This window comes from Rana temporaria, chromosome 11, assembly GCF_905171775.1.
Source record: "Rana temporaria chromosome 11, aRanTem1.1, whole genome shotgun sequence".
NCBI lineage: Eukaryota > Metazoa > Chordata > Amphibia > Anura > Ranidae > Rana > Rana temporaria.
This window is the reverse complement of record NC_053499.1, coordinates 69,154,348-69,168,524: the sequence shown is the minus strand read 5'-3', so window position 1 is coordinate 69,168,524 and position 14,177 is coordinate 69,154,348. Positions and strand designations below refer to the sequence as shown.

At 45.2% G+C, this 14,177-nt stretch overlaps 1 protein-coding gene across 2 annotated transcripts in view; it reads left to right on the top strand.

Moving 5' to 3' along the window:
- Positions 1-3,800: 3,800 nt before the first annotated feature.
- CYLD (CYLD lysine 63 deubiquitinase) overlaps positions 3,801-14,177 on the top strand; it is a 133,070-nt gene continuing 122,693 nt past the window's right edge. Inside the window, exons 1-2 of one of the 2 annotated variants that reach the window (XM_040328703.1) lie at positions 3,801-3,937; positions 4,015-4,086. The gene's annotated coding sequence lies outside the window, so the exon portion shown is untranslated. Of the gene's footprint in view, positions 4,087-14,177 lie in introns of both variants that reach the window. The other variant, XM_040328702.1, reaches the window with a different exon arrangement.

The following is a 14,177-nucleotide window of genomic DNA, read 5'->3' as shown; positions in this document are numbered from 1 at the left end:
ACATCGAGGGACTTCAGGACAGGCAAGTCTCCATTTATTAAAAGTCAGCCGCTGCAGTATGTGTAGCGGCTGGCTTTTAATTTAAGGTGAAAAACCTTCTGTGGTGCAGCTGCCCCCGAGATCCCCCCTTTTACTTACCTAAACCCGACCTTATCAGCGATTAGAACAAGCCCAGCAGCTCCTGCCGCTGTCTCAGGTCTTCCTTAGATAGATTGATGGCAGCAGGAGCCATAAGCTTAGGCCCCTTTCACACTGACTAGTTTTTCAGGCGGTTTAGCGCTAAAAATAGCGCTGCTATACCGCCTGAAAAAATTGTGCCCTGCAGTCTTCAGTGTGAAAGCCCGAAGGCTTTCACACTGAAGCGGTGCGCTAGCAGGACCGCTCCAAAAGTCCTGCTAGCCGCATCTTTGGAGCGGTATAGGGGTGTTTACCGCTCCTTCCCATTGAAATCAATGGGAAACCGCAGTAATACCGCCGGCAATGCACCTCTGTAGAGGCGCATTGCCGGTGGTATTAGCCCTTTTTCGGCCGCTAGCAGGGGTTAAAACCACACCGCTAGCGCCTGAATACCGCAGTAAATACGACGGTATAGCGGCGCTAAAAATCACGCCGCTATACCGCCACCGTACCTCCACTGCCCTGTGTGAAAGGGGCCTATCCCTGCTGTCAATCAAATCCAGTGACACAGGAGTCGGGGGCGGGGCTGAGTCCTGCTGTCTGTGTCCATTGATGCAGCAGCATCCTGCCCCCATGGAAAGTGGCACTCTGTGGGGGCACTAGATGCGGAGGAGGAGCCAGGGCACCCCAGAGAAGGAGGAACTGGGTCTCTCTGTGCAAAACCCTTGCACAGAGGAATTATAACATGTTTTTTTAGCACTGATCCCTGTATTGGTGTCACTGGATCCCAAAAAAGTGTTACTTAGTGTCCGATTTGCCTGCTGCAATGTCACACTCCCGCTATAAATCGCTGAACGCCGCTATTATTATAAAAAAAAATCCATAAATATATCCCATAGTTTGTAGACAGTGGGCTAGATTCAGATAAGGGGCGCTCACTGATACGGCGACGCAGCGTATCGTCTTTACGCTACGCCACCGTAAATTACAGGAGCAAGCGCTGTATTCACGAAGCACTTGCTCCGTAATTTGCGGCAGCGTAGCGTAAAAGGGGCCTGCGTAAGCGCGCGTAATTCAAATGATCCGGTAGGGGGTGTGGATCATTTAAATTAGGCGCGTTCCCGCGCCGAACGTACTGCGCATGCGCCGTCCCTCAAATTTCCCGACGTGCATTGCGGTAATAGACGTCGCAAGGACGTCATTGCCTTCGACGTGAACGTAAATGGCGTCCAGCGCCATTCACGGACGACTTACGTAAACAACGTAAAAGTTTAAAATCGCAACGCGGGAATGACGTCCATACTTACCATTGGCTGCGACTCCTAATAGCAGGAGCAGCCTTACGCCGAAAAAGCCTTCACGCAAACGAAAAAATTTGAACGCCGGGCGCACGTACGTTTGTGAAGCGGCGTAAGTATGTAATTTGCATACTCTACGCTGACAACTACGGAAGCGCCACCTAGCGGCCAGCGGGAGAATGCACCCTAAGATACGACGGCGTAAGAGACTTACGCCAGTCGTATCTTAGGCTAATGTCGGCGTATCTAGCTTTCTGAATATAGAAAATAGATACGCCGGCGTATCTATGGCTACGCCGGCGTAATTCTTTCCTAAATCTACCCCACTATAGCTTTTGCGCAAACCACTAAATATACAATTTTTTTTTAGCAAAAGCATGTAGAAGAATACATATTGGCCTAAATTAATGAAGAAAATGTGTGTTATAGCAGAAAGTAAAAAATATTATAAATTTAAACCGCAGAGGTGATCAAATACCACCAAAAGAAAACTCTATTTGTGAGAAAAAATTACATACATTTTAGTTGGGTACAGCGTTGCACGACCGTACAATTGTCAGCTAACCACTTGACAACCAGGCCAATTCTGGCACTTCGCTCCTACATGTAAAAATCATATTTTTTTTGCTTGAAAATAACACAGAACCCCCAAACATTATATATGTTTTTTTAGCAGAGACCCTAGAGAATTCAATGGCGGTCATTGCAATTTTTCAAGCGCTTTTTTTTGAAAAAAAAAAACAGTTTCATGCTTTAAAAAAAAAAAACAGTAAAGTTAGCCCAATTTTTTTGCATAATGTGAAATATGAAGCTATGCCGAGTAAATAGATACCAAACATGTCTTGCTTCAAAATTGTACATGCTCGTGAAATGGCGCCAAACTTCGGTACTTAAAAATCCCCATAGGCGACGCTTTCAATTTTTTACTGGTTACATGTTTTGAGTTACAGAGGAGGTCTATGGCTAGAATTATTGCTCTCGCTCTAACGTTCGCGGCGACACCTAACTTGTGTGGTTTGAACACCGTTTTCATATGTGGGCGGGACTTACCTATACGTTTGCTTATGCTTTTAAAAAAAACGATTTTTTTTATTGTTAATTTTACTTAATTTTTTTTATTTTGACACTTTAAAAAAAAATAAAAAAATGTATCACTTTTATTCCTATTACAAGGAATGTAAACATCCCTTGTAATAGGAATATGGCATGATCGGACGTCTTTACAGTGAGATATGGGGTCAATAAAACCCCACATCTCACCTCTAGGCTGGGAAGCCTAAAATAAAAAAAATAAAAAAGATCACCGCTTCCTAGCCGAATCTGCGCCGTTTTTTTAAATGCAGAGGCCGGGCGTGACGTCATAACATTGCGCCCGGGCTCCGACGATCATAGAGACTCCGTTGACCATCTGGTCTGCCGGAAATCTCTATGGTCAAGAACCGAGGCCAGTGGATCCGTTCTCCGACTCAGCGATCGCACAGATGAGTCGGTAGAAGCACCGGAGGGCAGCAGGAGGGGGGGCATCCCCTTTCGCCGCCCGTAAGAACGATCAAGTGGCGGAACAGCCGCTATGATTGTTCTTATGGTGTAGGGAATCGCCGGATGAAAATGGCAATATCTGAATGATGCTTGTAGCTGCACCCATCATTCAGATATAGCCCCTTTGGACGTTAGGCGGTCGGCAAGTGGTTAAAGTAACGCAGTACCATATTGCAAAAATGGCCTGGTCATGAAGGAGGGTGAACCTTCCGGAGCTGAAGTGGTAAAATATTGATATTTGAACTGAAAACAGGCAGTAAAAAATTGTCACGGTCAGTAAATTTCTTGTGTCGTGTCAGTAAATTTCATTTCGGGAGGTTGGCACCCCGGCTTGCTTGCATTCATCCAGGTGTATCAGAGGGTGTTCTTGGAGTGTAGAACCCAAATCACCAAGTGGCTCTTTCTAGGGTAGGGCTATATATATATACTGCCTGCACCACACACCTATATACGAGGACTACGGATCATAATACACGAAGTTGCCGTATTAGTGCAATCGCAACAAATCCAACGCTTCCAGTTGTAGTGAGTACAGATCACGCACCGCACTGTCATATTCTCCACTTGTAAACGTACATACTAATGACACGCCAATGACAGCCTGTGTCTGACAAGCAGCTCTCATGGCCAATTAACACACACCATAGTAGCCAAGGCGTCCAATCGACGCTTACCAAAATAGCTTCTAGCGAAAGCATACCACGCCCACCGGCGCGGCTCTACCAAACTCAAAGCAAGTCTGGAAATTCCCTTAAAGGAGGCGTGCCTGCAGACAGACGTCACCGTCTACCAATAGCAGTGAGTATTGGCGCAAGTGGGCGGTCGCTGATACCAAGCGATGGGTGTACCCAGGGAGAGTAGGCGGGGTTTCGACTGGCTGCAGGTTTGGTTGTGGCTGTGAGGAATATTGCATTGTGAATATGAGGTAGTTGTTTATTTATAGTAACAGGTGAATGGTTTATTGGACAGCGCGCACCCCGGAGGTGAGTGTTGGAGGGTCGCGGTGTGTGGGCCGCTATCTGCTACGTTCTGAGGGGCTCAACCGTCTTCTACATTACAGCCTGACAGGATTGGTGGAAAGACTTGTGGAGAAGAGAGGAGAGTGTCGTGTCGCTATGACCTTCTGTGTCAGGTGAGATGCTGTACTCACACCTATACACTACACAGCATAGAGGGTCTGTATGGAGGGATGGGAGTGCAGTGTGGTACCCAGCACAGGGGGGAGGGGAGGTATTGTACACATAGAGATCAGAACCCTTCACCTATCAGAGCAGCTCTGTGTCTGTCCATGGATCCCTGGGATCACACCGGATTCTCTGTCCGTGGATCCCTGGGATCACACCGGATTCTCTGTCCGTGGATCCCTGGGATCGCACCGGATTCTCTGTCCGTGGATCCCTGGGATCGCACCGGATTCTCTGTCCGTGGATCCCTGGGATCGCACCGGATTCTCTGTCCGTGGATCCCTGGGATCGCACCGGATTCTCTGTCCGTGGATCCCTGGGATCGCACCGGATTCTCTGTCCGTGGATCCCTGGGATCGCACCGGATTCTCTGTCCGTGGATCCCTGGGATCACACCGGATTCTCTGTCCGTGGATCCCTGGGATCGCACCGGATTCTCTGTCCGTGGATCCCTGGGATCGCACCGGATTCTCTGTCCGCGGATACCTGGGATCGCACCGGATTCTCTGTCCGTGAATCCCTGGGATCGCACCGGATTCTCTGTCCGTGAATCCCTGGGATCACACCGGATTCTCTGTCCGTGAATCCCTGGGATCGCACCGGATTCTCTGTCCGTGGATCCCTGGGATCGCACCGGATTCTCTGTCCGTGGATCCCTGGGATCGCACCGGATTCTCTGTCCGTGGATCCCTGGGATCGCACCGGATTCTCTGTCCGTGGATCCCTGGGATCGCACCGGATTCTCTGTCCGTGGATCCCTGGGATCACACCGGATTCTCTGTCTGTGGATTCCTGGGATCACACCGTATTCTCTGTCCGTGGATCCCTGGGATCACACCGGATTCTCTGTCTGTGGATTCCTGGGATCACACCGTATTCTCTGTCCGTGGATCCCTGGGATCACACCGTATTCTCTGTCCGTGGATCCCTGGGATCGCACTGTATTCTCTGTCTGTGGATCCCTGGGATCGCACTGTATTCTCTGTCTGTGGATCCCTGGGATCGCACTGTATTCTCTGTCTGTGGATCCCTGGGATCACACTGTATTCTCTGTCCGTGGAATCACACTGTATTCTCTGTCCGTGGATCCCTGGGATCCCTGGGATCACACTGTATTCTCTGTCCGTGGATCCCTGGGATCCCTGGGATCACACTGTATTCTCTGTCCGTGGATCCCTGGGATCACACTGTATTCTCTGTCCGTGGATCCCTGGGATCACACCGGATTTTCTGTCCAACAAACACATAACTATCAGTCTCCAGAAGAATTGCCGGCACCTGATTCAGGTAAACATTTCCCAGTGTCAGGAACATTTCCAAGGTGTGCGGCACTCCTTACTGTCACTTTAAGAACCCATCGCTGCCAGTGCCCGATTCTTAAATCAGAACTAAGCCTTCCTTTACAGCCCAGGAGGCTGCCATCTTGGCCTCTGTTTGATCTGCAGTTGCCATGGCGCTGCACATGTGATCAGCTAGGGCGCCACCCATTTCATGACTTGACAGGTCACCTACCAGAGCGAACATAAGGAACACTAGGAAATTGTGAGCGTTCTCATTCATGGTATGCCGCCCTAGAGTGGGAAACAAAGCTCAATTCCAAGGATTCCGCCGCTTTGTAAACATTGAGGGCACACTGGGAGTTAAAGTGTTACTAAACCCACACCAGGAAAATCAGTCTGTATATGCAGTAAACTGGCGCCCTCCAGCTGGTGCAGAACTACAGTGCCTTGCAAAAGTATTCACCCCCTTGGCATTTTTTGTGTTTTGTTGCCTCACAACCTGGAATTAACAGATTGTTTGAGGATTTGCATAATTTAACCACTTCAGCCCCGGACCATTTTGCTGATCAATGACTGGGCCACTTTTTGCGATTCGGCACTGCGTTGTTTTAACTGACAATTGCGCGGTCGTGCGACGTGGCTCCCAAACAAAATTGGCGTCCTTTCTTTCCCACAAATAGAGCTTTCTTTTGGTGGGATTTGATCACCTCTGCGGTTTTTATTTTTTGCGATATAAACAAAAATAGAGCGACAATTTTGAAAAAAAAAATATATATTTTTTACTTTTTGCTGTAATAAATATCCCCCAAAAATATATAAAAAAACATTTTTTTCCCTCAGTTTAGGCCGATACGTATTCTTCTACATATTTTTGGTAAAAAAAAAAAAAATCGAAATAAGTGTTTATTGATTGGTTTGCGCAAAAGTTATAGCGTCTACAAAATAGGGGATAGTTTTATGGCATTTTTATTAATATTTTTTTATTTACTAGTAATGGCGGCGATCAGCGATTTTTATCGGTACTGCGACATTATGGCAGCCACTTCGGACACTTTTGACACATTTTTGGGACCATTGGCATTTTTATAGCGATCAGTGCTGTAAAAATGTCACTGGTAGGAAGGGGTTAACACTAGGGGGCAGGGAAGGGTTAATTATGTTCCCTAGGTGTCTTCTAACTGAAGGGGGGGTGGACTGACTTGGGGAAATGACAGATCGCTGTTCATACATTGTATGAACATACGATCAGTCATTTCTCCCCCTGACAGGACCGGGAGCTGTATGTTTGCGCCTGCAGGGCATGCGCGTCGGCACCAGGGGCGAGCAGGGGGCGCCCCTAATGGCTGGAATGCAAAATGGCGTATACCTACGTGATTTCGTGCAGGCGAGCCGAACTGGCGCCGTATAACTGCGGCGGCTGGTCGGCTAGTGGTTAATATATAGAACATGCCCACAACTTTGAAGATTTTTTATTTATTTTTTTAATTGTGAAGCAAACAACAAATAGGACAAAATAACAGAAAAAGTCAATGTGCATAACTATTCACCCCCCTGAAGTCAATACTTTGTAGAGCCACCTTTTGCGGCTATCACAGCTCCAAGTCACTTTGGACATCTTACCACTGGGATTTTTGCCCATTCCTTCTTGCAAAACTGCTCCAGCGCCTTCAAGTTGGATGGTTTGCGCTTGTGAACAGCAATCTTTAAGTCTGACCACAGATTTTCTATTGGATTGAGGTCTGGGCTTTGACTAGGCCTTTCCAACACATTTACATGTTTCCCCTTAAGCCACTCAAGTGTTGCTTTAGCAGTGTGTTTGGGGCCATTGTCCTGCTGGAAGGGGACCCTCCGTCCTAGCCTCAAATCACACACAGAGTGGTACAGGTTTTGCTCAAGAATATCAGTGTATATAGCACCATCCATCTTTCCCTCATCTCTGACCAGTTTCCTAGTCCCGACTGCTAAAAAATATCCCCACAGCATGATGCTCCCACCACCATGTTTAATTGGGGATGGTGTTCTTTGGGTGACGTGATGTGTTGGGAATGCGCCAGACATAACGTTTTCTTTGATGGCCAAAAAGTTCAATTTTAGTCTCATCAGACCAGAGCACCTTCCTCCATACCTTTTGGGAGTCTCCCACATATCTTTTTGCAAACTCAAAACGTGCCATTTTGTTTTTTGCTGAAAGTAATGACTTTCTTCTGGCCACTCTGCCATAAAACCCAACTCTATGGAGCGTGCGGCTTATTGTCATCCTATGTACAGATACTCCAGTCTCTGCGGTGGAACTCTGCAGCTCCTCCAGGGTCACCTTATGTCTCTGGGCTGCCTCTCAGATTAGTGCCCTTCTTGCCCGATCTGTGAGTTTTGGTGTGCGGCCGTCTCTTGGCAGGTTTGCTGTTGTGCCATGTTCTTTCCATTTGTTTATGATAGATGTGATGGTGCTTCTAGGGATCATCAAAGATTTGGATATTTTTTTATAACCTAACCCTGACTTGTACTTCTCAACAACATCGTCCCTTACTTGTTTGGAGAGTTCCTTGGTCTTCATGGCAGTGTTTTGTTAGTGATGCCTTTTGCTTAGGTGTTGCAGCCTCTGGGGCCTTTCAAAAAGGTGTGTATATGTAATGACAGATCATGTGACACTTAGATTGCACACAGGTGGACATCATTTCACTAATTATGTGACTTCTGAAGGTAATTGGTTGCACTAGAGCTTTTTATGGGCTTCATAACAAAGGGGATGAATACATACGCACATGCCAATTATCATTATTTTATTTCTGAAAAATAGTTTTATGTATATATTGTTCTAATTTTATTTCACCAACTTAGACTATTGTGTTCTGATCCATCGCATATAATTCAGATTAAAAAGAACTAAAGGCTGTAATGTAAGAAAATAGGTAAAAAGCCAAGGGGGGTGAATACTTTTGTAAGGCACTGTGCAAGTCCCATCATGTCTCTGCTTTTGGGAATCATAATTGTCACTGTCAGCCTTGTAATGGGACTTGTAGTTCTGCAACAGCTGGAGAGCCGCCAGTTTTACACCAGTGATCCTGCATCCTTGTTATATCACTTTGGAACCTAAGGGGTTAATCCTACACATTGTGTAAAAAGGCTGGTTGATCCTGTCTTCTCTAATCCTCCTTTTTTTGGTTGATGTTTTTTTTAAGACAACGTTGTCTCTTTTTTTTTTGAACATTCAGCCACGTTGTCTCTTTTTATAGGTTAAGGTGGGAGGTCCCTTTTATGTATTTGTATTTAAAGCGGAGCTCCGCTGTAAACAAAAATATTAAAAGCCAGCAGCTACAATACTGTAGCTGCTGACTTTTAATATTAGGACACTTACCTGTCCTGGAGTCCTGCGACATCAGCAGCAGAAGATGAGCGATCGCGCGTCTCTCAGCTGCCCCCACCCCCATCAGCGGTGAGGGAACTAGGAAGTGAAGTGTTGCGGCTTTACTGCCTGGTTCCCTAGTGCACATTCGCGAGTCGCGCTGCGCCGTGCTCACTGGTCCCCGCTGTGTCCTGGGACCCAAGTGTTTCCCAAAACACAACGGGGGAAACTACCCGCAGTTTCCTGCAAAGTCTCTCCCCGGGAAGTGGGTGCAAATACCTATCTTGGACAGGCATACGCACCCCCCTCCCCCCTGAAAGGTGGCTCCAATGAGCGGAAGTTTCACTTTAGGGTGGAGCTCCCCTTTAACGTTAATTAGTATTCTTTGTGCTTACAATCCAAGATTTTCTTGCAATTTTTTTATCCTGACTTTGGTCCTAAATTTGCTCATGTTTATGGTCCTTTGGGCAGTCTTTATTGTCTGCCTCATTTCTATATGCATTGTGTTTTAGTCATGAAGCCCCACTTCTAATCTAGGTTTGTAAGTGGGTCTGTTACATAAGGTATCTTTTTTGGATACATCACGTTTTTTTTTTTCCCCTCTGTTTTTTGTTATTCCTTCTCTGATCCTCCCATTTTTACTGTCCCCAATATTTTTCCTGATAATACAGAGCCAGTGGACCGGCACATGCTCAGTTTGGTGTGTATTGCTAGAGAGTTTTTTTTTTTCTTGGGAGGGTGCATGTGATCAGCACAGGGCCAATCAGCACTGTCCAGATAGAGGGTTAGGGGTCCGGCATCCTGATAGGACAGTTGGTGCAGAATGAATACTCCTCCTACAAGCTTAAAAGTGATTGTAAAATCTTGTGTTTTAAAGAAATAAAAAAAAATAGCAAACATGTTATACTTACCCACTCTGTGCAGTTGGTTTTGAACAGAGCAGCCTGGTTTCGGCTGTTTTCGGGTCCCTGCTTTTTTCATAGGAGTTATATGGTCTTTAACATTATAAACATATCACTGGTCTGTTTTTTATATATTCATATTTTCAGATAAATCACAGGTTTATTTATTTGGGGGGGTTTCTGGCATTCAGTTTTTGAGAATCGTGATCTTTAGTCTAAGCAAAAGAATCGCGATTCTCATTTTGACCAGAATCGTGCAGCTCTAGCGAAAAGGTTAAATGACAATGTCTTTGTAGGATCTCACATTATAAAGGAGGCACCACACCGCTCAATTATTACACTGCAAAGCATCCATATTTATTAAAAGATGATTTAAATTAAAATAAAATTAAAAGCACAGTCATCAACCATCCTCAGCATCAGCTTCAAATTGCATATCCTTATAAACTGGATGTCACACTGATTCAGTATTATTACATAGCCCAAAGGCCAGTATGCATGCTAGTGATGTGGATCTTAATGAGGTGACTATGGGAGAAACTAATGACCACAGAGATGTGATTTCACAGCGTAAGGCTCTATAAACCCCGGAAGTGCGCCACTGGCAAGAACAAGGGCTTGGAAGGAACGCAAGCTGGAATGCAACAGGATGTGTACACAAGCCGTCTCCATGACAATGCGTTTTCGGCTCGTGGCTCCTTTGTCAAGTGATGGTCTTATAGGGAAACGTACACAGCTGAGGCTGTCAATTACCTGCTGTGTGCTGGAGGAGGGGCAGAGCTGTCTCCCAGGATTGTCTGGTGTTAGCATAAACTGTAAAGTCTTGTACACACAATCGGATTTTCCGACGGGAATTGTGTGATGGCATGCTGTTGCTGGAAGATCCAACCGTTTGTATGCTCCATTGGGCAATTGTTGTTGCATTTTCTGCCAACAAATGTTGGATAGCATGCGTTAAAATTTTCCAACAACAAATGTGTGATGTCGGATTATCCGATCGTGTGTACAGAAGTCCGTCGGACAAAAATTCAAAGTACAAACACGCATGCTCGGAAGCAATGCTAACCATAACACAACATTAGCAGAAGTTGCCCAAAGGGTGGCGCTAAAGAGCTGAAAAAACACGTAGTTATATGTTTGTTGGCCGACAATTCTTTGCCGTTTGGATGCAAGACAAGTTCATGACCAATGCCCTTCGGACAAAAGTCCTGCGCTTTGTCCATGGAAAATCCGATCGTGTGTACCAGGCTTAAGACTCATACAGATAGCAGAGAAACGAGAGAGGAGACAGAAATCACAATAGGTACTCTGGATAGAGGCAAGTGCATACTATAGAAGGATATACTTATTTTTCAATTCAGAGGTTTACAGCCACTTTAATTCTTTCCCAAAACAGTTAAATTCAAGGCATACCTTGAATGCCATCTATTATACCCACTAGTGTGCTTATGTTAGCTCTCAAACAAACTGTCAAGCCATCGAGTGGCTGGTGTCATAGCTGATCACATGTGCAGTACCATAGCAACTGTAGATCAGATAGGCTAAGGTGGCAGCTTCCCTGGCTGTAAAGAATAAATGGGTTTAGTACTGCTTTAGATCCATGACCTGGTCGATGGAGGTACACCAGGACTCAGAGTGGGGCATGGCTGTACAGTAAAACCTTGCTTTGCAAGCATTATTCATTCCAGAAACATGCTTGTAATCCAAAGCACTTGTATATCAAAGCATTGTTTTTACAGAGTATAAAAGTGAAGAGAGGCACCTCTAAGTGTAGCACTAAGTTACTAAATGTTGTACCGTCATTAACCACTTAAGACCCGGACCAAAAAGCAGGTAAAGAACCTGGCCAGTTTTTGCGATTCGGCACTGCGTCGCTTTAACTGACAATTGCGCGGTCGTGCGACGTGGCTCCCAAACAAAATTGGTGTCCTTTTTTTCCCCACAAATAGAGCTTTCTTTTGGTGGTATTTGATCACCTCTGCGGTTTTTATTTTTTGTTCTATAAACAAAAATAGAGCGTCAATTTTGAAAAAAATGCAATATTTTTTACTTTTTGCTATAATAAATATCCCGAAAAATTTATAAAAAAACTTTTTTTCCTCAGTTTAGGCCGATACGTATTCTTCTACCTATTTTTGGTAAAAAAAAATCGCAATAAGCGTTTATCGATTGGTTTGCGCAAAAGTTATAGCGTTTACAAAATAGGGGATAGTTTTATTGCATTTTTATAAAAAAAATGTTTTTACTACTAATGGCGGCGATCAGTGATTTTTTTTCATGACTGCGACATTATGGCGGACACATCGGACAATTTTGACAAATTTTTGGGATCATTGTCATTTTCACAGCAAAAAATGCTATAAAAATGCATTGTTTACTGTGAAAATGACAATTGCAGTTTGGGAGCTAACCACTAGGGGAGCGCTGAAGGGGTTAAGTGTGACCTCATATGTGTTTCTAACTGTACGGGGCGGGGCTGGACGTGTGACGTCATTGATCGTCTTTCCCTATATCAGGGAACAGACGATCAGTGACAGCGCCACAGTGAAGAACGGGGAAGCTGTGTTTACACATGGCTCTCCTCAATCTTCAGCTCCGGGGACCGATCGCGGGACTCCGGCGGCGATCGGGGTCCGCGGGTCCCGCGGCCGTGGTCACGGAGCTGCGGCGCGCGCCCACGACCCACGGCTGGGCACTTAGAGGACATACAGGTACGTGCTTGTGCCCAGCCGTGCCATTCTGCCAACGTATATGTGCAGGAGGCGGTCCTTAAGTGGTTAAATGTAACCATATTGCTACACTTAAAGGCTCCTCTCTTCTTTTTTATACTCGGTTGTGAGATGACGCTACTCTTATATCAATACTTAGCTTGTATATCAAGTCAAAATTTATAAAATAAATTAACTTGTCTTGCAAAACGCTCTCAAACCAAGTTACTATCAAACCAAGGTTTTACTGTATTAGCAAACGATAATGACTTCCTGCATAGTGCTGTACCCCCGGTCCCATTTGATTCCCTGAGTTGAAGACACTGTAAATGTAAACAAAGGGGCCCGGGATACTAGCGATGCCACCACCCAAATGTGACAATGTCCATATTTGGAAAATTACTTGTCACTGGGTAGGTGGAGCCTTACGGGGCTCTTATGCTGCGTACACATGATCATTTTTCGGGTTGTAAAAAAACAAAGTTTTTAAGGGTCTAGAAAAAACTAAGTTTTTTTCAACCCGATCATTAAAACGGCCTTGCCTACACACGATCGTGAAAAAGAAAATGCTCTAGCAAAGCGCGGTGACGTACAACACGTACGACGGCACTATAAAGGGGAAGTTCCATTCGGATGACGCCACCCTTGGGGCTGCTTTTGCTGATTTCGTGTTAGTAAAAGACGATTCGCACTTTTCTGTCTGTTACAGCGTGATGAATGTACTTACTCCATTACGAACGGTAGTTTTACCAGAACGAGCGCTCCCGTCTCATAACTTGCTTCTGAGCATGTGCAGATTTTTCACGTCGTTAAAGCCCACACAGGATAATTTTTTACAACCCAAAAAACGCCAACGTTAAAAACGTTGTTAAAAAATGGAGCATGTTTCAATTTTTTTTTCCCCGTTTTTCAGAACACGAAAAATGCTCCGAAGCCCACACACGATCGTTTGTAATGACATAAAAAAAACAACAACATTTTTTACAACCCGAAAAATGATTGTGTGTACGCGGCATAAGAAGCAAGTTCCCATTAGATTCACTTTACTTTTGATTGACAGCGTATGGCAGCGGGCAGATTCAAAAGCCACTATTGGAGTGAACAATGGCTGTGGATCCATCCACTGCTGTTTTCTGTCAGTAAAAAGTAAAGCAAACCTAGTGGGGAACTAGGCACTGGATTCCCTATCAGATTCTGCCCACCGTAGTACAACACTTCTTGGCTCTGCGCCTGTCCGTGTAAGGGGGTATTGGCCGGGGAAGGAGGGAGGGCACTAAATAAGGAGTGGTGTCCAGTATGTAGATTCAACCTCTGTGCTGGGCACCAACAGATTTATATAGCTGTCTTTCACAGGTACAGTGCCAAAGTGGCACATAATTGTGATGTGTAAGGAAAATAATAAATGGTTTTCTAATTTTTTTTATAAATAAATATCTGAAATGTGTGGCGTGCATTTGTATTCAGCCCCCTTTACTCTGATACCCCTAACTAAAGTCTAGGGCAGGGATATGCAATTAGCGGACCTCGGGCTTTTGCAGAACTACAAGTCCCATGATGCATAGCAAGACTCTGACAGCCACAAGCATGACACCCAGAGGCATGATGGGACTTGTAGCTTTGCAACGCCTGGAGGTCCGCTAATTGCATATCCCTGATCTAGGGGAACCAATTGCCTTCAGAAGTTGCCTAATTAGTAAATCAATTTCCACCTGTGTAATTTAATCTTAGTATAAATGCAGCTGTTCTGTGAAGCCCTCAGAAATTTGTTAGAGAACAAACAGCATTATGAAGGCCAGGCAACACACC